This window comes from Antechinus flavipes, chromosome 2 (genome assembly GCF_016432865.1).
Source record: "Antechinus flavipes isolate AdamAnt ecotype Samford, QLD, Australia chromosome 2, AdamAnt_v2, whole genome shotgun sequence".
In the NCBI taxonomy this organism is placed as follows: Eukaryota; Metazoa; Chordata; class Mammalia; order Dasyuromorphia; family Dasyuridae; genus Antechinus; species Antechinus flavipes.
Genome location: NC_067399.1, coordinates 160147171 through 160173995, shown reverse-complemented (window position 1 = coordinate 160173995; position 26825 = coordinate 160147171). Strand labels below are relative to the sequence as shown.

The 26825-nt window shown below is 35.3% G+C and overlaps 1 protein-coding gene across 3 annotated transcripts in view; it reads right to left on the bottom strand.

The window, feature by feature from the left end:
* Positions 1–26825, bottom strand: part of DZANK1 (double zinc ribbon and ankyrin repeat domains 1) — a 137574-nt gene that overhangs the window by 48301 nt on the left and 62448 nt on the right. The window lies entirely within an intron of this gene.

The window sequence follows — 26825 nt, the reverse complement described above, 5'->3', positions numbered from 1 at the left end:
CATTATAATTACTGATTCTTAAGACACAGAGAACGGCTATTCCAATCCTCTCATTTTATGGATGAGAAAACTGATCCTGAGAGCTAAGAGGTTTGCTTATTGTCACACACATAATTAGTGGCAGAATTAGAATTAAAACCTAGGTTTTTAAAAATTCTCAATCCGATTCTTTTCCCAAGACCTCAAGTTCTCTCTCTAATAGCAGTTCAATTTGTCTCAAAATGATTCCTAGAAGATCTAGGGGAGGATGGGGAGAATCCAGGCTTCTTTTTTAGTGTTAGTTGGCAAGGATATTTGTTTTCTATGCTTAGCAACAGTATTGCCAGGGTAATATGATTGTAAATTCCCTGGAAACTCATTTGATCTTTTTATAGTTAAATAACAACAACAGTAATAGTGATGATTACATTCATGTAAATAACATGTTCAAGTACATAGTGCAAATATGAAAAAAATTGGATAGCTGCCAAAATGTCTTATTAATTTCAATCAAGTAAACAATGGAATGATGTCAGAAACCTTTTACTGTGTTTTTGTATGGCACAACCATATACTATTCAAAGTTATATTCAAATGATGCAGCCATTATTCAACTATTTGACAACTACTTTGTTTCCAGTTTCCCTCCATGACTTATTTACCCTATTTCTCCATTTAATGAATTTAATTCTATATATCACTAAATGGTAAGTGATAAAAGGAGAATAAAGAGCTTGAGCCTCTCTCTTATCTTTTTTTCTTAAGGATCAAAAAAAACAAATCTACCAGAGACTTAGGACTGCAAGTATTCCCCTTAACTGTCCATTTTTTTTTTTTTTTTTTGGTTCCCCTTAACTTTCAAAAACCAAAATGTAATTTAAAAAAAAAAAAAAAGCATGCACATTTTTTGCCTCTAGAAAGATTCTGAGATAACAGCTGGAACTTCTTTCTGCTCCTAACAGTTTCCATCTTCCAGGAAACATTCATGTAGACTTCCCAAGAAGTCTTCTCAATAATTTCATCTTCAGGGTAATAGTTAAAGGAAAGAATTGCTGAAGCTGCAAATTCTTGCCTCATACCCAATTTCTTCCCCTACCTAGCTCAGAGAAAGATTAAGGCCAAATATGCCAAAGGGGGAAATAACTACGATTTCATCATCCTACCACACCTTTTACTATGATGATGCCACTTTTGTCCTCCCAATAAGAACCTGGAGTCCCAGAAATTAAACAAATGGTTCACTTTAGGGGAAAAAGCAAAGAATAAAACGCATGATTTAGGATCCTCCTGAAGTTTGCAAGACTCAGACATTGACTCAAATAATCCAGACAATTGACTCAAATAAACCCTATCGTTTCTCTACAAAGTCATATCATTTGGGGAATACTTATTCCTACTGACAGAGGAGGAAACAGGTCCAAAGCCTTGCCATAGTCGCACAATTCACCTCAGAGAGAGGATTCAAGGCCCAGTCTTCTAAGTTTGGTCCTCTTTCTGTTACTTGATGTTAGGAATTTGGTAAGCCAATTGTTGTAAAACATTTTTCTTTTTTGTTGCTGTTGAAGAAGGCTTTTTATCACTTTTCAAAATCCAAGTAATCTTTGTTGATAGCTGTTTCCGTTCAGCAGTGGTCGTAGATTCACAAGTCTTCACTTTGGGAATTCATTTAGCTCATTTACCATGTGAAATCACATGATGTATTGCTGATTACCTTTTTGTGGGTACAGTTCCTCAGACCAACTAGATTAATAAAAGTAGCTAACATCTATATAGCATTTACTCTATGTCACGTTCTTTACAACCATTATATTCTTTAATGTTCACAACTATCTTGGGGGGTAGATTCTATTGTTATCATCCCTATTTTGCTGATGAAGAAATTGAGGCAAACAGTGGTTAAGTGACTGCAAGGTCACAAAGCTGATAAATAACTGAGGCAATATTTGAACTCATGACTTGCTGATTTCTAGCTCAGTGTTCTAACCACCTCAGCACTTAGCTATTACTTCTTGGAGGGTTAAGAAGCATGTCTTTGCTTTGTAACTCATTGATTCACTTATTAAATCAGACATTTAATTATTTGTATTCTCATAATGGAGATAGATAGTCAAATATTGTTTTTTATGTTCAATATAGTCATTACTAATGATTTGTGTTAAAATGATAAAATGGAAATTTAAGTATTCCTATGAATTTCAAAATAAAATCTATTATCGCTTGTGGATTAAGTCTGAAGACAATGGAATGGAATTTAGTCATGTCAAACAGATCCCTTTGGTCTTATGATCCCATGATTCAAATTTAATATCCAAATCTTCTTTGTTATTATGTTTCATATTCAATGTATCTTTAAAATTTCTTGGTCCCTTCTTTTTTTTAAATTAAAACTTTTTATTTTAAAAACATATGCATGGGTCATTTTTCAACATAGACCCTTGCAAAACCTTTTATTCCAAATTCTGCCTCCCCTTCCCTCACCCTTCTCCCCTAGATGGCAAGTAAAATATGTTAAAATATGTTAAATTCAATATATGTATAAATATGTTAAATCCAATATATGTATACACATTTATACAATTATCTTTCTGCACAAGAAAAATTAGATCAAAAAGGAAAAAAATGAGAAACAAAATGCAAGCAAACAACAACAAAAGAGTGAAAATGCTATGTTGTGATCTACAATCAGTTCCCTCTCTGGATGTAGATGGCTTTCTTCATCACAACATCATTGGTTCCTTCTTATTTCTTTCTTCTCTCTATAATGATCAGTTTACTCTCCTTTTCCTTCAGAATAGTTCACCTAATCCTTTTCTTCATTAACAACAAAGTCTTGGTTAAAGAATCAAAATTTTAGGAATGGAAAAAATAGGAAATGGTCTAATATTACTCTCCTCTATTATAATGTCTTTTAGCAGTATTCTTTGGGTTTAATATTCTCTGAGAGAATTTTAGTGCAATATTAGTGGAACTGCAATTCTACTTGAAGGAAAAAATATATTTAAAATTGCACCTCACCCAATACATTGTGAATATGCCCCTTTAGCAAAATATATACTAATCCATTTAGTACAAGGCAGAATACCAAATCAATGATAATTTTGAAAGGTATCCTTAGTTATTAAGGAAGAGATACTTAAATTTTTTTCATATACATTAGCATAAGAAATTAATTATCTCTTAGAAATGTTGTCTTCTGAAGTTGGGAGTATGTTTTATTTGGTAAAGCTACTTTACTGACCCAGATATTTAAATCAACTTGTTCTTTCAGAAAGCTTTAACTTCTCCAAAGCTTAGTGTCTAATGATTTGCCTTCACTTGCAAATTTCATCAGAATGAATTCTCTAAAAAATGAGATCAAAGAATTTTTTGTTTTAATCTTTTTATTTATATCATCTTCATTTCTTAATTTATATTGACCCAAGAGGTCACCTCTTGTAACAAAGAACAAAAGAAAAGTGGGGGAGTGGGGAAAAGAGGTGTAATAAAATTAACCAAGACACACCTAGCAACATATGAGAACTGAGCACTTTAAAATATAAAATCTTCACAGTTATGAAAGAGATGTCAAGTGCTTTCATCATATTCCTTCTACTTACTCCAGACCCCACACTATTCTATGTACTTTTCTTCTCTAAGTATCCCTTCACTATCAGTCTCCAGTATAAAATATTGGTGATTTGTCTACAAAAGCAGCTGACTATTGAAGAAGTATTGCAAGTACCTAAGGCATATTCATGAGGATAAAGTGAGTGACATTAAAAAATATATTTGTTTTTTAAAGAAACACGCTATATTCAAATCAATGCTGTATTTTGTGTCTGATAATTATAAAGACCTAAGTCCTGAGAAAAAATGTATATGTTATAGTACTGTAAAGCTCCTTTTAATCAATATAAGGCGGATATTTTAAAAGGTGCCATTTAATTCAACTGAGCTTCAATATGTGATTCTTCTGGGATTCTGTATTAGTCTTATGTTAAACTTTGTAACACTACAATATAAGGATTTTTGGGGTATTATCAATCAAGAGCTTAACTTTTCTTTAAACATAATTAATGATTAATATAACATAATAATCTTATGTAAGTCAAATAAGTTCCCTTTTTGGAGATTATAAAATTCAAGAAATCATAAAATAATTCTCTTTAATGGTTCCAACCTCTCAGAACTAAAGGACAAAATGAAAATGAAAAGAATGCACTGATCATTTGAAAGAAATTCCCAAATGAAAACTTGGAGATTCCCAAATACTGAACTAGTTCTGGAAATGTGTAGGTCAACCTCGTAATCAATGTGTATATCCCTAGAAAGTATACTGCCAAGATAAGTTGCCATATCTACAGCATCAAGAATTTCTCCATTTGTTATAACTGACAGTTCCATGTATAGATGGTAGGGCGCTGGCTGTTGAAGAACCTCTATTTTCTTGGTGTTAATTGTTAGGTTAAAATTGGGCAAATAGAAGAAAAATGATCTATATTTTGTTGTATCTCAGCCTCAGAGGCTATATTGAGTGAATAATCATCTGTAAACAAAAAGTCATGCACCAACTCTCCCTTTGCTTTAGTTTTGGCTTGTAGCCTTTTCAGTATTTAAACTGAAATCACTAAATCATTTAAGATTTACTGTCAATTGACTTTAATGCATTTTTGTCCTGGTTGAAAGCATCTGACAACATCACTGAAAACCTGTTAAAAAGCATGGGAGTAAGACATAGGTCTATTTCACTCTATTTGTGGCTGGGAAAGTGCAAGAGCCTTGTCCATTATCTAGAACCTGTGCAAGAATGCCATCTTGAAACTGGAATACAATACTGATGAACTTCTCAGGGCATCTACATTTTGCTATGATCATCCACAGGCCTTTATAAACTAACAGTTTCAAAAGTTGTGGTTAGATAGATAAATATCATAATCAGACCTCTGTTTTGCTCCTGGCATTTCTCCTAAAGTGGTTAGGCAGTAACATTATGTTGACCATTCCTCAGCCCTTTCTGGTGCCATATTGGCTCTTGGGTAGATGACAATCAGAAACAAACTATTCACATGTGGAAAAGTACTCAAACAGTTTAATCAATTGATGTTGAGCCTTCTGATAGTTGTCTTGCCTTGGAGCACTGCTTCTGCTGAGCATGAATGTTTAGCTTGAGGATGAGTCCATGATTGCTGGATAATGCACTCTTCCTTCCTCTGTGTTTTCCCTTTATGATACATAGTTTATTGAATGCCAATGTTTGTTATGAGAGTGCATCCATGACATTTTGTTGTGTTTAGATAAATGGAAGACAGCCTTCAGTAGTAAGTGACTGTTGCTGTTTCCAACTTCATTTCTTGCAAGGACTCTACCATTTTTGAAAGTCTTACTCTGTCATTTAAGTCACACAGAATTACTTGTCCTCTTTCAGCACTTTGAGGAGGGTCTCCAGGTTTTCATAAAATTTTTGACTTCATCTAGCTTCATTACAGTGGGAGCATATGCACTGATAATGATGATGTATCACTTTACTTCGAGTAGCAATTGCATTGTCATGAGCCTGTCATTCACTCCTTTTGAGAAGCATACAAGCTTGTTGACTATATTAGATGTGATGCAAAATTGATACCAGTTTCATAGTGTTTCCATCACTGTGGCAATTCCAGAGAAACATGTATGTATCCAGCTCTAAATTTGGTAAGCTACTCTTCATTTGCCAGTCTTATTTTCCTCAAGACTACTATATGGATGCGATACCTGCTGGGTTCTCTTGCGACAAGAGCTGTTTATCTTTCAGGTCTAATAGATTTCTTTTTATCTATATATGTGTACACATTCCATGTACTGCAAGAAATGGAATCATCTTCACAAAAGTTTTTGTACTGCTGAATACTATAAATGCTTATCTGTTTCTGTAAGAAGTTCTACAGGAGTTTCCTTCGAAAACTACATGAAACTGAACCTCTGAACAGGGTCTGACAGAATGGAACCTCTCTGCAGTTCAAGAAACTCGAAAACTTCAAGAAAAGTCAGTCTCACTGAGTGAAAAGAGGTTTCAGCCCAACTCAGACAGACTCTGGGAAAACCAGTGAGAAAGTTTTAATCACAGCAGATCAGTCAGTTCTGGCTCAGCAGAGGAGCACAGCAGGGGGCAGCCTCCAGTGCCATCTCAGAAGACAAACTGGGAAAGCAGGCTGTTTCCTAAAAAGAACAGGCAGAGCTACCCCTGCAAACACAAGGGGTCATTGTGCTCAAAGTCAGAGCAATTTATAAAATTTTAAATGTATAAATATAAATATGAGACAGTGCTCCCTGCACCCCAGGAGCAGAGCTACACCTTAAAAGTAAAAAAGGGAAAATACCAAAAGAAAAGGAAAGAAAATGAGCAAGAAACAGAAAAGAACCTTGACCACAGAAATTTACTATGGTGACAGGGCAGACAAAAGTACAAACTCAGAGGAGGACAGAATGTCCACAGAGGAAATCTCAAGAAGTGACATGAATTGGTCTCAAGCCCAAAGAGTCTTCTTGAAAATGCTCAAAAAAGACTTCAAAAGGCAAATAAAAGAAGTAGAAGAAAAAAATGAGAAAGGAAATGAGAAATATGCATGAGAAAGTCAATAGTTTAGAAAAGGAAGGATTTAAATTGATCAATGATGGACAGAAGCAGCTACACCCAAAGAAAGAACACTGGGAAATGAATGTAAACTGTTCACATTTTGGTTTTTTATCCCGGGTTATTTTTACCTTCTGCATCCAATTCAGAATAGAAGTGAGTGCAAGGGATAATGTTGTAAAAAATTACCCTGGCATGGGTTTGTCAATAAAAAGTTATAATTATTAAAAATAAATAAATAAATAAAAGAAAAAAAAAGAAAAGAAAAGGAAGGAAAAAATTGTCTGAAAAAAAAAAAAACCCTCCTTAAAAAGTAGGAAAAATCAAGTGGAAAAAGAGAAATCTATTGTGTCTGGATGCTTCCATGTCTTAGGCTAAGAAAGTCCATTATGTCCCTGGTCTTTGACTTATGCTAAGAAAGCAATTCAGAAAGGAAAAGGATGGCCAGGAATTTGAGGTCCAGAATTTTCCTTAGATAAGCTGCTTACCATGTACACCTGTTGTGAGTTGCCATTATTTGCTGTAGGATTGGAGAGGTAGAGAAGAAGATAAAGCGGAAAAGCCCATCCCATCAGAGGCGAAAACTCCCTCCCATCCAATCTGCTATACTCCAAAAGAAAGATATAAAGGAAAAGATGGAGGCTGAGAATGTTTGTTGGCAAGATCATCTTGGAAACAGTCCCAAACCAAAATCAGTTACAAGTTGTACGTTGTCCTCTTAACAAGGTGCCAAACAGACATGTTTATATTGCATAGCAGTAGAGATATGCTCATCAAACTGACCAAGAGAAACTCCCTTGATCAACATCTCCTTAAATTGAGATCCTATATCCATGTGGCATAGTTTGCCTGTCATAAATTTCATATTCAGAGAGGTAGATTACTTCTCTCGTCACTTCAAAACTCACGCTATCCTGTCTCTGACATCACCAAATTTTTCAGCTAATAGAAAACTGTAATCACACCTATTAAAGCTATGAAGATTTTACAGGCTTCACAGAAGCCTGAAATGAGAAAGAGCTTTTCCAAGAGGTTATGTACCATTTCAAAATATGAATGATGGATGACACAGAACTCTTCTGAACCCTTGATAGCATTTAAGATCTCAATATATTTCTATACTAGGGTAGGCCCATGATCACAACATTGTGAGTACTTCCTCCTCCTATACAGAATGCATCTCTTTCCTTGTCCTTTCTTGTCATCCTAGGTGATTTTTTTCTCCTTTTTCTGTAAATTTTTAATAATGAATATGTACAATGCATAAGAGTGCTATCTATTAATCCTTTAATATTTTATGAATATAGCATTTGGGATTTACATGTTTTCCTTTACTTTTACTAAATGACATAATACTTTTTTATAATAAAATACTGAAGTTAAGGCAGATCTCTATTTTGAGGCCCATTCAATTGAGATTTAGTTATTTCAGCACCAGAAAGGTAGTCTATAATATAGCTTAGAAGATAATGTTCTATCAAGTCTCTATTATAGAGGAATAAAGAAAGGAAATTAATTAAGAGGCAAAATTTCTGAGTTTGGTTCTTGGTCTGTCATTTGCCCACTTCATTATAAATTTACATTAGTTCTCTAGTAATAATAATAATAATAAATTCACAAAGTGCTTAAAGATTGGCAAAATACTTTAAAAAAAAGAACTGTGATATTTGTGTGTTGGAATCTTTACAAACTGCTAACTCATTAGAGTTGATAGATTATTGATCTGATCTTACAAGAAGATGTTTTGGGCCAGAACCTGAAACAAGGTACTAAGTAGAACTAATTGATACAATGCTTGTGTTCACACCTTTACTCATTGGAGTTCACAAGTATGGGAGATTCACAAAGTAAACTTTGTAACTTTGTGAATTCACACCTCCCTTGGGTGTGCCTCCAGAAGGAGGAGTCAACCTTTAGGAAATCATATATATAAAGAGGCTCTTAGGTTCGGGTGAGTGAGTTACTTAGGGGTTAGAGAGAGATTCATTCCATTTTCCACTTGGCTGGCTGGAGGCTGAAGAAAGCAGAGGGAGAGGCTGAAGGACAAACCTTTGGAATTGGAGACATTCGGAGGGAGCTCTTGGAACCAAGCAGAGAGATAGGCCTCTAAGCTAACTGAGCTATATTGAAGACAATAAACGATCTGAACTTTTATCACCTGGCTGCGTTTTGGGTGATTATTACTTTTAACTGAAACTAAGGCTGCCTACAGAAAACCTCCCCAAGAAACCTGCTCTAGCCCAGAGAGAACTGTTATATTATAAAGAAGAAAAACACCACATTTGTGGAAAGATAGAGGAATTGTTCAACATATATTGGATCACTTGCCAAGTGGGGGGAAGGGATGGGGAAAAGGAGGAAAAAAAAATTGGAACACAGGATTTTGTAGGAGTGAATGTCAAAAATTATCCATGTATATATTTTGAAAATAAAAAACTTAAAAAAAAAAGAACTTTGTGAATTAAGTGAGCAGAACCAGGAAAACACTGTACATAGTAGCAGCAACACTGTGCAGCAATCAACAATGATTAACTTAGCTCTTCTCAAAAACATAATGATCCAAGATAATTCCAAAAGACTCATGATGGAAAATGATAACCACATCCAGAGAAAGTATTTGTGAAATGTGAATACAGATTGAAACATACTATTTTTGCTTTCTTTTTTTCATGTTTTTTCTTTCTTTTTTAAATTGTAATTTTTTTTTTTTTAACAAACTTACTGCTTCTTTCCCAATATAACTAATCTGGAAATATGTCTTACATGTTTGCATATATATAACCTATATCAAATTGTTTACCATCTTAGGGAGAGGTGAGAGAAGGGAAAAAATTTGGAACTCAAAATTTTATCAAAAATGAATGTTAAAATTGTTTTTAAATGTAACTGGAAAAATACTATTTAAGTATTTTTTTAAAAGAACTTTGTGAAGTTATTATCCTCATTTTATGATTGGGGGAAAAGATTCAGCAGTTTGAAATTAGCTTATTGTCACTTAGACTACTGGATTTGGAGCTGTGATTTAAACCTAAGTCTTCTGGTTCTAAGTTAAAAACATTTTCTACATCCAGCAAAAGAACTCTGGGAAATGAGTGTGAGCCACTACACAGAATTCCCAATCCCTCTATTTTTGTCCGCCTGTATTTTTACAATATTTCAAAGTCCGATTCTTCTTGTGCAGCAAAATAATTATGGACCTGTATACATATGTTGTATTTAACATATACTTTAACATATTTAACATCTGGGGAAGGGGGTAGGGGGAAAGGAAGGGAAAAATTAGAACAAAAAATTTTGCAATTGTCAATGCAGAAAAATTACCCATGCATATATATCTTGTAAATAAAAAGCTATAATAAAAAAAAGAAAATTAAAGTAGATAATTCCTAAAGTCAAATGAAAAGATCTGATGAAATCACAATAAACAGCAAAGAAATTTTAAGAAGTTACCTATCACTCAATCAGAAAGAATCTATCTATTCTTTTTCAAAAGGGATTCTTTGACAACCCTTGGCAAATAATTTGGTATCTGATAATACCATTGCTATAATTTCTTTCCTGCAGGAAAATAAAATCTTTGATACTATATATATTTCCCTACAACTCTATTCTATTTATCTAAGTTTATTCTGAATTCTATATATGAATGCCAACTAAATCTTGTCCTTTTATTTCATTGCTAATATTTATCTGGATTGACCTAGATGGTAGAATGATACTTTTGCTCTGAAATACAGATATAAAGACATACAGATACACATAACTATGTAATACATGTAATGATGTAACTTTGTTTACATGAAAATGAGATGTCATCATGACTGTTATTCCCTCTTTTGGAAATATTTGAGTGTATTAAAACATATTAGAATTAGCTCTACAAAATAGGTTACAAAACTGTATCTTATTTTTTTTAAGGTCATTAAAAGGATATTGTTTTCCCTCCAATTACATGTAAAAACAATTTTAACTGTCTTCTTTTTTAAAAATTTGAGTTCCAAATTCTCTCCTTCCTTACTCTCCCCCCACTGAGAAGGCAAGCAGTTTGACATAGGTTATACATGTATAGTTATGTGAGTCTTGCTGAGAAATAAATCATAAGTAAAAATCCTCAACCCTAAAATAAAGAAAAAGTGCACCAATTTTTTCTCTGTAAATGGATAACACCTTTAATCACACATCATTCAGAATTGTCTTAGGTCATTGTACTACTGAGTAGAGCTGTTTGGTACAGTTAGATGGCACAGTGGAGAAAGCACTGGCCCTGGACTCAGGAGATTAGTTGTCATTCACATTGCATATCATAAAACATTGTTGTTACTGTGTACAGTGTTCTCCTGGTTCTGCTCATTTCATTTTATATCAGTTCATGTAAGTTTTTTTTCCAGGTTTTTCCAGGTTTTTAGTATCCTGCTTGCCATTTCTCAGAGCACTATATCATATATATATATATATATGATATCTGCACATATATAGCACCATCACAATCAACTACTTATTCAGCCATTCGCCAACTGATGGACATAAGCTCAATTTCCAATTCTTTGCCACCACTAAATGAGCTACTATCTTTTTTTTTGTACGTGTTTTTTGCTTCTTATCTCTCTGTGATTCAGACGTATAGTATATATAGCTGTGTCAAAAGGTATGCATTAAAATTATCTTTTGACTTAAAAGTTTTGCCCATACACAATAAAAACATACATGGAGGAAAATACAAAACAGGTATTTTCCCACAGGTAAACTGGACTTTTTTTTTTTTACATTCTGAGAAAAGGGCATAAATTTCACATAACTAGGAAAATTTATAAGTTAACCAGGACTTTGAAAAAATTAAGCTCTGGGCTTTAAAGGAATGAAATATAGTTCAGTTCTAGTTATTATGTCATGTCTGCTTAAATTTCAAAAAAGCATTTGTTAGGAATCTCTGATAATACTTATTATGATGATTTATGATTATTATGAATGGATGTTTGTGTTTTCTAATATTATTGGTACTAGTAGGAAAAATATTGGGACAAGAAGATCAAATAAGACAACAGGGTCACATTGGAAGATGTGAGTAGATGCCAAATCAAAATTGGTGAACCAAAAGCAATTCTAAAATTGTCCATACAAAATCTAAAAAAATTTCTTTTTATACAGCACAACACATTTCCTCATAGGAATATTTCCTATGAGACTTTAAAGTACTATTTCCTTGCTTCTTCAAATTTTGTCTGCAATTAGTATATACTGCCACCTGGTGAATAACAGAGTCATGGTTAGAGCCATAGAGTGCTTAGTTAAGATCTGTGGAAACCAGGTGCTTCTATAATTTAATGGAGAAAGTCTCCATTTTCCTTAAGGCTCTTCTTTTCCCTGACCCCACATATCCAATCAATTGACAAATCTTGTCCTTTGTTTTTCAACAATTATCTCCTGAATTCAATTTCTCCTCATTATTCACAAGGCAGTAACCTTGGTCTGGCCCATCATCACCCTTTTTTTTTTTTCCCCTTTCCCCCTATTTTCTTTTGAGACAATTGGGGTTAAGTATCCAGGGTCACACAGCTAGTGAGGTTGGATTTGAACTCAGCTCCTCCTGACCCCAGGGCCAGGGCTCTCTCCCTTGGGCCATCTAACTGCCCTTCCTCTCATCAGCTTTTGACAATAATAGCTTAGTTGTTTTCAACTCAAACATTCTCCAATAATATTGATCTATAAGAAATGATCAGCAGATGATTTCAGAAAGGTCTGGAGCAACTTACATGAAGTGATGCTAAGCGAAGTGAATGGTACCAGGAAAACACAAGGTTTTGCCTGGGTGAAGATTAAAAACTATCTTTGCAGGTATTTTGAAAAACAAAGAATTATTATTATTATTTAAAAAAAAAAGAATAAAAGAAAGCTTCATGACAGAAGTGCTATCGGTAGAATTTGAATGAGGTTGGAGAACAGGGCATATATAATGTGAGCAAATGCACAGAACTATAAAAATCAATTTAAGATCTGCAAAGAATAAATAATCCAGAATGTCAGTATTATAGCATGCATGAAAAATAGTAAAATGATTAGAAAAGAGTGTTAGAGTCATACGGATTGTGAAGGGCCATGATTTCTAGGTTTAAAGAATTTGGATGTTATTTGGTAAGCAAAGGAGATCCATAAAGATTTTTAGTAAAAGGTGATATGATAAAGGCTGTGTTTTAGGAAGATAGTATTGTTTAGGACAAAAAGACCTACCCAAATTGACTACTCAGAGATCACTCATACAAAGCAGAATTATTAGAATCTCGAGAAGCAGACCCCATCCTGGTCTGTGAGCCAAATTCACAGCAGGAGACAGCCACTCCCTTGAAAATGTTCACAGCTTTTATAATTTCAAACAATGAACCTCCAAAATCCCACCCTCTATATGTTGCGATTGGTCACACAAACCTTTATTCTCCTACTTGGTCAGTAGAATGCAGTAGACAAGGTGATATACAGCTTCTCTGCCCGTAATCCCTTCTTTGGACAATGGAATGCAGTCCAAGCCTTATTTAAAATCACGTGACTGGGGCCTATAGGCTTGATCTATTTTAGCTAACAGTCTCTGAACAATATGTGCTTAATCTGTAAGTTCTTCATCTTTCCACACAGTATGAAAGATATATTACCAGGAGCAGGGACTTGAGAGAGGGAGATAAACTAGAAGCCAACTATAAAACTTCTAACAAGCTGTAATGAGGACCTAAACTAAGGTTATGGGCATGGAAATGAAAGTTGGACAAGGAAATGACAGGATTTGAAAACTGATTTTATGTGAGGATTAGGATTAGATATTAAGGTCAGAAATAACAAAAAAATCAATCCAGTATTTTAAGCATGAAAAGCTTAAATTGTGATGTCATTAACAAAATGGGAAAGTTAGAAATGGCAATTTAAAAGAAAGATAAATTTGGTTTTAAATATGTTAAAAAAATTTCTGGTGAGACATAAAAGGAGCTATAGATGTGTTTGGCAGTAGAACACTGGAGAGCTGTCAGGGGTAAATACCATTTGGAAACTCATCCCCATAAAGATAATAGCTGAAACTGAGGGTAGACAAGATCACCAAATATCTGGAATGTAGAAAGAAAAGAGAGCCTTATGTATAACTTCACAGGGGGAATTAGTGTCCTACTGTTTTTACCAAATACATTGAAGATTAATTTTGGTATCCATAGGAGAAAAATTGAAAGGGGTAATTTAATCAGATTAAGTGTACTTCCTACATTTATAGTTAACTTTCTCCTAATCTGATGATTTTGTAGAAAATTAGTTGACATGCTCAAGGAAGAAACAGAGCATACTTGTAGAATCTATGTATCCTAATATACTCTAGAGCCAATAGAGGTCTCAGAAGGGCTGCAAACGAGACAAGAGTTTTCCTCCAGCTTGCTATTCTGAGTCTCCTGCAATCTTAATTAGTGAGAAAAGAGGCGAAAGATGGCAGGCAACCTCCCAGATGGTTAGTAGGAATTGTATCAACACAGACTGACAGCAGTAACAAAGGTGGTTCTTCACTCTCTAACCGGGTAGTGCCGAGCCCTACATCTCAGACCAGCTAACCAGGGGTAGCCACTTCCAAGGAAGTTCCCAGGAAGTCTCAGGAGGATGGAAACATCACCAAGTTTCCTTTTTTATAGTCTCTTTTGGTAATGTCCCCGTTTCTGGAGATTCTAGAGCAGTGATTAGAAGGCTCAACTTTCTTAACCTTGCTTAGAAGGCAGAAATTTATCTATAGGAAATAGGGTGCTACAAAATTTAATTTGGCCTAAATTGAGCATAATCACATTTTAGAAACAGGAAGAGATCTTCCCAGCAGTTTAAGTAAAACACAGAAACAAAACTGCAATAGATTGCGTGGGCAAGTGAAAAACAATTCAAGTATCCTAAAAAGCTTTCTTTATCTTCTAATAATCTGTTTCCATTGTCAAGGGAAAGGCCTTGAGGCTTTCTCCACAGAAGAGATCAAACAGCCAGTGCTCAAAATGTAGGGTTGCAACTTTCCCTTCTGATTCTATATTAGGAATGCTGACCTAAATAGGGAGAAGGGAGCAGGAAATTTAAAAAGATTCTAATATTAAGGAGAAAAGGCATCAATCGATCAATATATAGTCCTGAATGGATATGAATACATTCTCTAGAAAAACCATTAAGAAAGTATCGGTGGGGCAGCTAGATGATGCAGTAGATAGAGCACTGGACCCGAAGTCTGAAGGACCTGAGTTCAAATTTGAACTCAGACACTTTATATTTATTAGTATGACCCTGGACAAGTCACTTAATCCCAATTACCTTGCAAAAAAAAAAAAAGAATGTGTAGGCATTCAAGACCAGCACTTGTCATTAGGGGCAGTTAGGTAGTGCAATGGATAAGTAAAACCAGAGTTCAAAAACAACCTCAGATGCTTACACCTGTGTAATCCTGGGCAAGTCACTTCTGTCTGTCTCAGTTTCCTCATCTTTAAAAATGGGGATAACAATAGTACCAACCTCAAAGGTAAATGTGAAAGTAGAGTGAGATAAGGTGTAAAGTGTTACATGAAATCTATTACTACTATTAATTACAAAAATTCTAAATGGCAACATTTATATGCATCATGAAAAACTAGATATTATGGAAAACACTACAATAGTTATAGTTTTATTGACACCTATCTAGAAGAACATCCAGACAGAAAAGGTGCTGGTGCTGAAAAATAGAAAGAATGATCAAAGAGGGAAGAGAACTGCTTTTAAATGTCATGAAAATCAAGGTATTATGACATTATAAGTTTAGAACCAGAAAGAACATAGGAGGTCATTCAATCCACCCCTCTCCTGTTACAGATGAGAAAACTGAGGCACAGGAAAGGTAAGTACTTTGTCCAAGGTTAGCTAGGATCACCAAAAGGGACTGATAATTGGTCTAGAATTCTTTAATTAGCAATTAGAAAGTTACAAATGACTTTTTTTTTTTTTACAAGGAATTTCAGTAGTGTATGGGAGAAGAGGGAGTAGATTATATTCTAACCTGTCATTTTAAATTGATAACTTTCTATTTTACATATATTTTTGATAGATAATATATACTGTTGGGTCTTTTAAAAACCATTTTGTAATCCTCTCCTCTTTTTGCATAGGTAGGTAAAGCATTTAAAGACTTATGATGTGTAAAGCACTATGCTAAGCACTAGAATACAAAAACAATAAAATAAACATCTTAGAGGAATTTTCATATAGGGTAACTTTCAATTCATTTATATTTAATGTTTCAATAGCAAAATTAAATTTGCTTTTCCCCTCTAATATATTCTACTATATATATATATAAAAGTAAGGACTATGTTACATCTTATTTCATCAGTATTAATCCAATCCCAGACTTTACCTCTATGCAAATCATTACACACACTTTACAACTATTATCTCATTTTACTTTCATGGTTACCTTTGAGATTGGTACTACAGTATCCCCACTTTTAAAGATGAAGAAACTGAGGCAGATAGAAATGACTTGCCCAGGATCAGATAAGCATCTAAGATTGGATTTGAACTCTGGTGTTATTTATCCATTGCACTACCTAGTTGCCCCTAATGACAAATCATTACACACATTCTAAATTTTTTATTATCTCTTTAAGGTTTTTTTTTTTTTTTTAATATTATATGTCTGTATTCAGGCCTGTTCCAATGGTCTTGTGATAAAGAGTCATCTGCACCCAGAGAGAGGACTATGGGGACTGAGTTGTGGATTCATTTTTTAATTGTTATTTGATTGCTTTTTGTTTTCTTTCTCATTTTTTCCCTTTTTGATCTGATTTTTCTTATGCAGCATGATAATTGTGGAAATTTGTATAGAAGAATTGTAAATGCTTAACATATACTAGATTACTTGTTTTTGGGGGGAGTCAGGGAAAAGGAGAAAAAAATTTAGAACATAAAGGTCTTGCAAGGGTGAATGTTGAAAATTTATCTATATACACGTTTTGAAAATAAATATCTTTAAAAAATAAATTATACATGTGTGACTCAATCTCTGTCTGCCTCAATTTCCCCATCTGTAAAATAATAATAGCATCCACCTCACAGTATTACTGTCAAGAGAAAGCATCCTAATTTCCTCTGTACAGACATGTGAGTTTGGTATTAACTTTCCTCTCTTTCCAAAATTCACCAATTCTTCATTTATGACGCTAACAAATTTATTTTGACAAAACAATTTGCAACTTCCACATAAGGATTCCTAAATTTAAAGTTTTCTTAGGCTTTACCTTTCTGAATTCTTTTTTCAGGATTGATTGGTTTATCAAAGGTCTTAAGCTATGAGAGTTTTCATTAATTTGATTTCCATCTCCTTCAATGATTGTTGTGAAATTTTACTGATTAAAACAATTCTATTGTTTTTCTACTACCTGTATAGAATTTATATTTAGCAAATGAAAGATCACTCAGAGTTGTAAAGTTGTTCTAAGATTTACAGGTTGAAATTCTGTTTTCTAGGTTTATTCTAGCCTTAATATAATAAGTCCACTATTTGATTATATACAATGGAAACCACTGTTCAGTCTGGACTTCACTTTTGTGTGACGTTATTCAATACTTACTATATATAACATCTTGAAAATACTTTTGCTATATAGACATGAAACTTCTGAGTAGTTTATAAACTTGTTCCTTTTTTTTTCTTAATTCTGAGCCCCATTTTTCAACATATTTTTAAAATATCTTCTCCTAGGTTCAAATTCCTTTGCACTGTCACTGAATGTTAGATCACACATTATATTCTATAATTGCTGAGTTTTCTGTTTCTGTTTGTAGATGATTAAAGACTTGATAACATCAAGTTCCATAATCTCCTTGATAAATTCATTTCTACTCAGTAGATTCATTTTATCACTTCACACAGGAAAAACCAAGCAGATAAAGAATGTCTATTGTGCTTATAGCACAATTTGCCATTCAGTTAGTTTATAAGGGCATATATCTTGGATATTTCTTAAGCAGACACTGTAGAGGGCCAGTGAGCTAGATCTTCAAACCAGAAAAAGACTAGATTAGATTGCATTTAAGAAAATGATTTACAACAATCCAAAGTCCTTATATGGTTCTTTAGGTTCTTATATGGCAGGTTCTCAAGCCCTCTTCTTCTAGGAATTCCTCTTCTGGAATACTTCAGCTTGCTTGCTTGTTTATTTGTTTGTATGTTTATTTACTTGATTTTTTTTTTTATTAAAGCTTTTTATTTACAAAACATACATGGGTAATTTTTCAACACTGACTTTTGTAAAAACCTTGTGTTCTAAATTTTTCCCTCCTTCTCCCCACTCTCTCCCCTAAATGGTAGGTAATCCAATACATGTTAAATATGTTAAATCCAATATATGTATACATATTTATACAGTTGTCTTGCTGCACAAGAAAAATCAGAAGAAGGAAAAAAAAAAACAGAAACAAAATATAAGCAAATACCAATGTAGAGTGTGAGAATGTTATGTTGTGATCCACATTCAGTTCCCACAGTCCTCTCTCTAGGTGTAGATGGTTCTCTTTATCACAAGATTATTAAAACTGACCTCAATCATCTCATTATTGGAAAGAGTCACATTCATCAGAATTGATGATCCTATAATCTTGCTGTTGCCGTGTACAATGTTCTTCTGGTTCTGCTCATTTCACTCAGCACTAGTTCATGTCAGTCTCTCTAGGCTTCTCTGAAATCATCCTGCTGATCATTTCTTATAGAACAATAATATTCCATAACATTCATATACCATAACTTATTCAGCCATTCTCCAACTGATGGGCATCTACTCCATTTCCAGTTTCTAGTCACTACAAAAATGGCTGCCACAAACATTTTGCACATTTCCCTCCTTTACAACTTATTTATTTATATACTTTCCAAAAGGTAGCACCTGGAATTGAATTCAGCACTTTATATGTGATTGGCGAGGACACACAATAATATGGCAAAATTACTACTTTCCTCCATGACACTTAATGCAATAGCTTGGAATAAGGCTAGATCTTACAGTTTCCAGTTCATTAAATGCCTCAGCAACTGTTGCCTAACTATGCCTTACCCAGCATTGGCTGAATGAATTGTAGAACTGTTTTTTTGGACCCAAAAGTAGAATTCATTCTGTTCTAATTAGAAACAGAATGGCATAGGGGATAGAGGGCTACACTGAGAGTGGGGAAGAGCTGAATTAAAATCCCTCCTCTAACAATACATCTGTGGCTGTGAGCAGGCCATTTAACTTCTCTGAACTTCAGACATCTTTCCAAAACAACACATTATTACAATCTGTGATGGTGGAAGGAATTTTTAGTGATGAAACAAACCACAAATTGCTAATATATCTCAAATTAATCTTGTTCAATTCAGTACAATTCTAACTACTGTATATTCTTTTGGAGCCTGAAATGTCATCCAAGATATTGGCTATGATTTGTGCTTTTACTACTTGTACTGTAACTTTCCCTTTCTAACGCTCATAAATTATTTCTTAAAACCATGTTTTACATTGTGGAATATTATTGTTCTGTAAGAAATGACCAGCAGGATGAATACAGAGAAGACTGGCGAGACTTACATGAACTGATGCTAAGTGAAATGAGCAGAACCAGGAGATCATTATATACCTCAACAACGATATACTGTTTGAGGATGTATTCTGATGGAAGTGGATCTCTTTGATAAAGAGACCTAACTCCATTTCAATTGATAAATGATGGACAGAAGCAGCTTCACCCAAAGAAAGAACACTGGGAAATGAATATAAACTGCTTGCATTTTTGTTTTTCTTCCTGGGTTATTTATACCTTCTGAATCCAATTCTCCCTGTGCAACAAGAGTTCTTGTTGTGTTCGGTTCTGCACACATATATTGTATCTAGGATATGCTGTAACCTATTTAACATGTAAAGAACTGCTTGCCATCTGGAGGAGGAGGTGGAGAGAGGGAGGAAAAAATTGGAACAGAAGTGAGTGCAAGGAATAATGTTGTAAAAAATTACCCTGGCATGGGTTCTGTCAATAAAAAGTTATTAAAAAAAAAACAAAACAAACAAACCATGGTATTCCCTCTACTAAGCACAATGCTTAGTAAGTGCTCCATAAATTACTTATCATCTAGTATATTTGTCTAGATGTGATGAGGTCTAGATTTGGGGTACCTAAATGAAATTAGGACTTAATTGAGGTCTAGTGGCAGGTTCAGGGTACAGGGAGTCAAATAAAGCTCCCCTGCAACCCTTTTGGATTTGGCGCAAGGATATGGAGATAAATGAGGTCTAGAAGTAGTGCGAGTCCCCTGAAAAGGAATTTACAGACCTGAAAATCTAGATTGATAAGAGAGGTTTATTATGGAGTTTGGAAGTAAGGTTAAAGTCTGCTTAAGGAAATAGGTGAAGGTAGAGATAAGAGGGCACTGGTAACAGGATTCCAGTGGGCAGAGAGTCCTTAGGATGCCAACTATGGCATAGCTGTCATGTTTTGACCCTCTGCAAAGAGAGGACTCCAGCTTGGCTTTTTTATAATGAGAGATTTAGCTAAAAGGGCCCATGGGTGGAGTCTCAAGTTGTTTCCTCGCTGGGTTTCAGTGAGGGCTAGAATTAGCTTGGTAGAGGTTGGGCAACCTGAGCAAATCATTAGAATGGGGGACAGCCCAAGTTGGCTCAGATCTGAAGGGGGCTGGGTCAAGCCCAGATCTATTAGAATTCAAAGGGATGTTTTTGACCAGGATTTGTGAATCAAAGGTCCTAGCTTCCTGAATTGATAATGCATCAGTTAGGAGGGGTTAGGAATCAGAAAGGAATATATCAATCTGAAAGGACTAGTTTCTTAAAGGGACCACAACTCACATCAGATGTACTCTACTCTTTCTATATATTTTTATATTTCATAAACTGAAATCTATATTCTTAGTTGGTCATTCACTTATAAATATTAACTTTTTTCTCTTGAGTACCCTACCTTTAATTGACAGTATAGATGAAAACACCACTTGGGGCCTCATAATGTTAAGGTTTTTACCTAGGACTCTATATTTATCAAAGATTTCTAAGTTTCTTCTAAGGGCATCACTTGGACCCACAATGAGTTATCAGACTTAATAAATTTGAAGTTCTACATCACACCCCAGATATATGCCTAGAAAAGACAGAAGACCAAAGCAACTATTTATTATCCTGTCAATGAACAACAGAGAGGTATATATAGTGCATTAGGTTTATATATCACTTACTCCTTCACTCACTATCTGCCTATCTACCCAGCTATCTATTATTGATCTTCACAATAATTCACAATAAAGACTGAGAGTTTAAGGGACTGGTATTCAAGACCAGGTTTCTGATTCTCTAACCACTGCTCCCTACCCATTATTATTATTATTATTATTATTAGTTGAATTCCTTCAGATATTCCCCTTTTCATCTGAGGAAACTAAGCAACCTCGCTGTTTCATAGACTCAATCTTTCATAGACTTTTGGTTACATTCCACAAACCCAATGGTATGTACATGCTATCAGATTTTTCTATTGCCTAATGAAGTAATGTTTGCTTGTTACCAAAGTATTCTGTAAGATCAGATGCTCTAGAGATATAACTCTTCTCCTTTTTGGAAGTAAGAATTTTTTTCCTATATCTGCCTTAGGTTAATTGTTAAATATTAAAGGGACTTTAACTGTATATGGATTTTTGTTAGAATACATTCCAAAGCTGTTGTAGATCTTTTGACAGTTCTCAAAACCTGGTACTGTATAACTGTTAATAGCTTTTTTGTTTGTTTGTGACAGCAAGGGAATTGGGGCTAAATAACTTGTCTAGGATCACACAGCTAATTAAGTGTCAAGTGTCTGGGGCTGGATTTAATCTCAAATCCTCTTGACTCCAAGGTAGGTATTCCATCCATTGCACCTGCCTCATCACTAATAGCTCTAAACATGTTCTTTTCATAAAACTTTGATTTCAGTATGACATTAAGTATCTTTAAAAAATCCGTCTCAACCTTCTCGATTCCTTTCTGGTCATTATGTCTTGCCTGGAATACAAAATATTTGAGTTTTTGTTGTTATTTTTTTTTTTTTTGCTAAATATATCTTTTATTGGCCAAAAGAATAAAAATTAAAATTAATAACAGGCTTTGAAGAAAGAATTCATGAACTGAATGGAACTAACACCTTCTGGCATAGTTTTCCTAAATACTTTATACCAACAGGTTCTTTTGCTTTTTGACTGATTATGTCCTTGAAGTTTATCTAAACAAGCTCAAACCCTCCACTTTCCTTTTTATGATCCTCTGTTGTGATAATAATAATAATAATAATAATAAAAATTAGAGGAGAAGGGAAGAAAAGAGAAAAAAACCCATTTATATAGCAACCAACTGTGTGCCAGATGTTGTTTTAGACTTTTTTTTTTAATTACAAATATGATTTCATTTGGAACTCAACAACCTGAAAAATAGACACTGTTATTATTCTCATTTTACAACTGAGGAAATTGAGGCAAACTGAGATTAGGTGATTTATTAAGGATCACACAGTAGATGTTTGAGATTGAATTTGAAGTTAGTCTTCCTAATTTCTACTCTATCTACTATGTACTAGCTGTTTCATTAAATAAAATTGTTGGAATCCTTACAAACTGCTAACTAATTAGAGTTGATCTAATCTTACAAGAAGATGTTTTGGGCCAGAACCTGAAACAAGGTACTAAGTAGAACTAATTGATACAATGCTTGTGTTCACACCTTTACTCATTGGAGTTCACAAGTATGCCAGCTTCACAAAGTAAACTTTGTAACTTTATGAATTCACACCTCCCTTAAAGCTCTTTGGGCCAGAGAGCACTGTGGGAGAAAACCCATAATCCCTCTCTCTCGTATCCCACAATTCATCTCTCTTGTATAAAAGAAACAGACAGAGGCTCTCAGATTTCAGTGGAATTACGCCAGAAGCCCTCTCTCCGAGGCGAGGCAAGAGAGAACATATTCCACTTGGCTGGTTGGTCGCAGAAGAGAGTTCAGCTGGATTGGAGAGAAGCACTCTGTTGCAGACACAGAGCACTTTGAGAGATTTCACCGGAATGACATGAAGAGTGGAGCTGGCTGGAGGCTGAAGAAAGCAGAGGCAGAGGCTGAAGGACAAAACCTTTGGATTTGGTGACATTCGGAGGGAGCTCTTGGAACCAAGCAGAGAGATAGGCCTCTAAGCTAACCGGGCTATATTGGAGATAATAAAAGATCTGAACTTTTATCACCTGGCTGCGTTTTGAGAAGAAAAAGCTCACCACATTTTGGCGCCCGAACAGGGACCGACAAAATCCTGATTCCAGGGAAGGCACTCAGAGAGAACTTTTATAATATTTTAAAGAAGAACAAGAACCCAACATTTGAACTCCTACATTTTGGCGCCCAACGTGGGACAAACAGACCCCTCAGTGGATTTCAGTGGAAAAGCTACGATCCTGATTCCAGTGGAAAAGCGTCTGATCCTGATCCAGTGGAAAAGTCTTCTTGACCCAGAAATTAGAGTGAGTACAACAAAGAAATTTTGTTAAAAGAGTTAAAGTAGAATTTCAGCTAAGATGGGACAGATATTTAGAAAACAGCCTGTTTCTGTTCAAGGAAAATGTTTAGAGAGCATTGTCAAAGTTATGGAAAGCCAAGGTTTAATTATAAGTTTACAGCAAATCACTGAACTTTTACAAACTGTAAAGGACATATGTCCTTGTTTCTCTCTGGAAAAGGAATTAGATCTAAATGAATGGAAATTGGTTGGAGAGGATCTTTGTCAATTCTATGATAAAAATGGGCCTAACTCAATAATTAATACATATAATGTAATACAATTGGCTATAAGAAGTTATTTAAGTGATAGAATGATGAAAAGGAAAGTGCAGGAGGAAGAAGTGCCAACTTTACTAGGTGAAAAGGAGGATGAATCAGATGAGAATGGAGTTAATTACAATTCTGAGTATGATACTTCACAGTAGGAGGAATTAGGTGATTCCACATCTCATGACCCTCCCCCCTCAATTAACCCTTCATGGGTGGAACAAGGGGGAGGGAGACAGACAGAAACACAATCAGCTTCTCCTGTAAAGCAGGAATTTAACAAGATTATAAAAAGCATTAATTAAAGCAAAAAATGAAGGAGAAGATATATCTGATTTTATAAATGCATATCCTATGATTGAAGAGCTCAACTCCTCAGGTCAAAAAGGGAGAAGATATACTCCTTTTAATTTGGAAAAAATTAAAGATTTGAAAAAGGGTTGCACTCTTTATGGGACTACATCATCTTATGTGAAGATGTTACTGGATAATTTGTCTTATGAAATCTTAACCCCAAATGATTGGAAATCCATAGCGAGAACATGTCTAGAACCAGGACAAAATTTATTGTGGCTTTCGGAGTTTCATGAATTATGTAGGATTCAAGCCCAACGCAATAGGCAAACAGGAGCTATTGTACAAATTACTTTTGACCAACTAGCTGGTGAAGGTCAGTATGCAGAGAGTTTAGAACAGATTTATTATCACATAACAGTGGATGAGCAAGTTTCTAAAGCTGCAATAAAAGCTTGGAATTCTCTCCCTGGACAGAAAGATGGAAATAATGCTTTCACAAAAATAGAGCAAGGTCCCAATGAACCTTTTGCAGATTTTGTGGGACGTTTACAAACAGCTGTAATAAGAACCATTGGAGATAATGCAGCAACAGAAATAATGACTAGACATTTGGCTAAGGAAAATGCCAATGAGGTTTGAAAAAGAATTATATGGGGGCTAGACAAAGATGCTCCTTTGGAGGAGATCATAAGACGCTGTGCCACAGTGGGCACAAATGCTTATTATACCCAAACTATGATGAATATGGGAAGACAGGGTCCCTCTTGGCAAGGGACTTCTAGAGAAATTCGTCAATGTTTTCACTGTGGAAAAGTTGGACATCCAAGAGCCCAATGTAGATACAGAGATACAATGAGAAGACAGGGTGAGAGAATAAAACCCAAAACCCCATGTCCAAAATGTAACGGAGACTTTCACTGGGCCTCTGAATGTAGATTGCAGGGAAATGAGAGGCGGAGCCCAGCTTTACGACCCCAGGTGGGGCAAGATGGCAGCCGAAGTTACACTCAGAGAGTCTTTAGAAATTCGATAGTAAGATATGATCAATCAACCAAAAGGCAAACAGATGGAAGAAGGAGATTACACAATCAATTAGCCAAAAGGCAATCGGAGGGGAAAAGGGGATTGCAATTAGGAAAAACAGAGTTGTATGCAGTAGAGACTACTGAGATATCCCCTGGAGAGGTGAAATCTATTCCTGTCCAGCCTATGGATCCCTTGCCTCCGGACACAGTAGGCTTGACCATTTCACCTCCTGAGGGTGCTTACAAAACAGTGGCCATCCACACACTGATGTGGGAAACTGGGGAATTTGTAGCTAATATCCCAGTCACTAACACAGGTAGAGAACCTGTGATTTATCAACCAGGAGAAGTAGTAGCATCAGGCTTACTGTTACATACCCCTGATAGACAATCTGAGGATGGTTGCCCAGATGTTGACTTCAAGCAGCAGAGTCCAGGAATATTTTAGACTGCAGCTGTGACAGATGACCGACCTATGCTCATTATTTATGTGAATGGAATACCACTAAAAGGATTGGTAGACACAGGTGCAGATCGTACTGTAATTAGAGGTGCCAGCTGGCCCAGCCACCAGCCAGTCAAGAGTCTGCCAGCCCCAGCCCTCAGGCTTGCTCCACTTATCCAAAAATTACTTTGGAAGAACAAGAGATAAAATAAAAAAAGTACTAGTTATCACAGAATCTTTGAGATGTGTGGGAAGGAAAAGCAACGCTTCCCAAACCCTAGTTTTGTTTAAAATATTTCATCTCTCCTGTTTAATCTTTCTGTGTATATGTATTTCTCTTTTAATTAAAAATGTCTTTTTTACCTTTAAAAAAAAAAAGAAGAAAGAATTCAGATTTAAATAGCCTTAATTAATCCTAAAAAGTTAATGGGTCAAAGAAGAAACCGTGAAATGATACTTTTACCAAACAACATGACAGGAAAACTTCTGAGATGCACCCAAAAATAGATTCAAAAAGACACTGAATCTCTGGAAGTTGATGAGATTATCAGAAGAGAGTATAGAAAGAAAAAAGAAGAGGGTCCAGGGCAGAGCCTTGTGGCATACACTTAATTAGTAGAAATCACAGGCATTAAGATTTAACAAAAGAGAGAGGAGCAAGCAGGAGAAGATCCAAGAGAAAGCAGGGTTATCAACAAGCATCCATAAGAGAAGATGGTCCACAGTGTTCAGTGACAGAGAAGTCCAAAAGGGCCATTAAATTTGATAATCAGACTTAGAAGGGGAAGGACTGTGGTAGAAAGAGATGGGGTAATGGGAAGAAGTAAAAGTAGAGAGAAAGGAGGTATTCACATAGGCAGCCTTCAACTCTCATTCCAAAGATTAGGAAGAAGTAAATAGAGTTGCTAGTCACAGGATGTGGAAGTGCTACTTGTTTGGAACTCCTAACTACCATATTCCTTTGTCAGTAGACACACACAGGATGTCTGCTTTGGTAATCCGCATATATTGGGAAAGAAGGGAGATGGGTATATTAAGATGATCAATATATTCCTGGTAATTGAGGCTTGGGTGCTGACTGAACTCATACTTAACACCAGTTCCTTTGCTTATCCCAAGATTGTTGATACATAGAATATATTAGAAGCAAAGTATTTCAAAAACAGGATTCTTGCTTAGCCTGGTGTCTGAACACCTTTTGTAGGAGGTTCGAGAACAAGGTGTTAGTGAAAGAAAAGGAAGGTAAGAAGCATTTAAGTGTCTCACATGTGCCAAGCACTGCGCTAAGTGACTTAACAAGTCCTCATAACCATCCCGTGAGGTGCATGCTATCATTATCCCCATTTTGCAGAGGAGGAAATTAAGGCACAAATGACTTGTCCAAGGTCACAAAGCTGGTGACTGTCCAGTGCCAAATGTGATCCTCTGTCTTCCTGATCTTAGGCCCAGGGCTCTCTGCACTGTAGTACCTGGCTATTGCTTTCACTTGGTCTGCTAGTCCAAAGTGACTTCCAGAAGCACGCTCAAAGCCTTATGTCTCTATTTTCTTTTGGTTTATGTTTACAACTTTGAGAGACAGCGTGGCAAAAAGGAGGGAACAGGAATGAGTCCTGGGATTCACAATAATGCAAGTACTGGTGCAGAGGAGAAAGTAA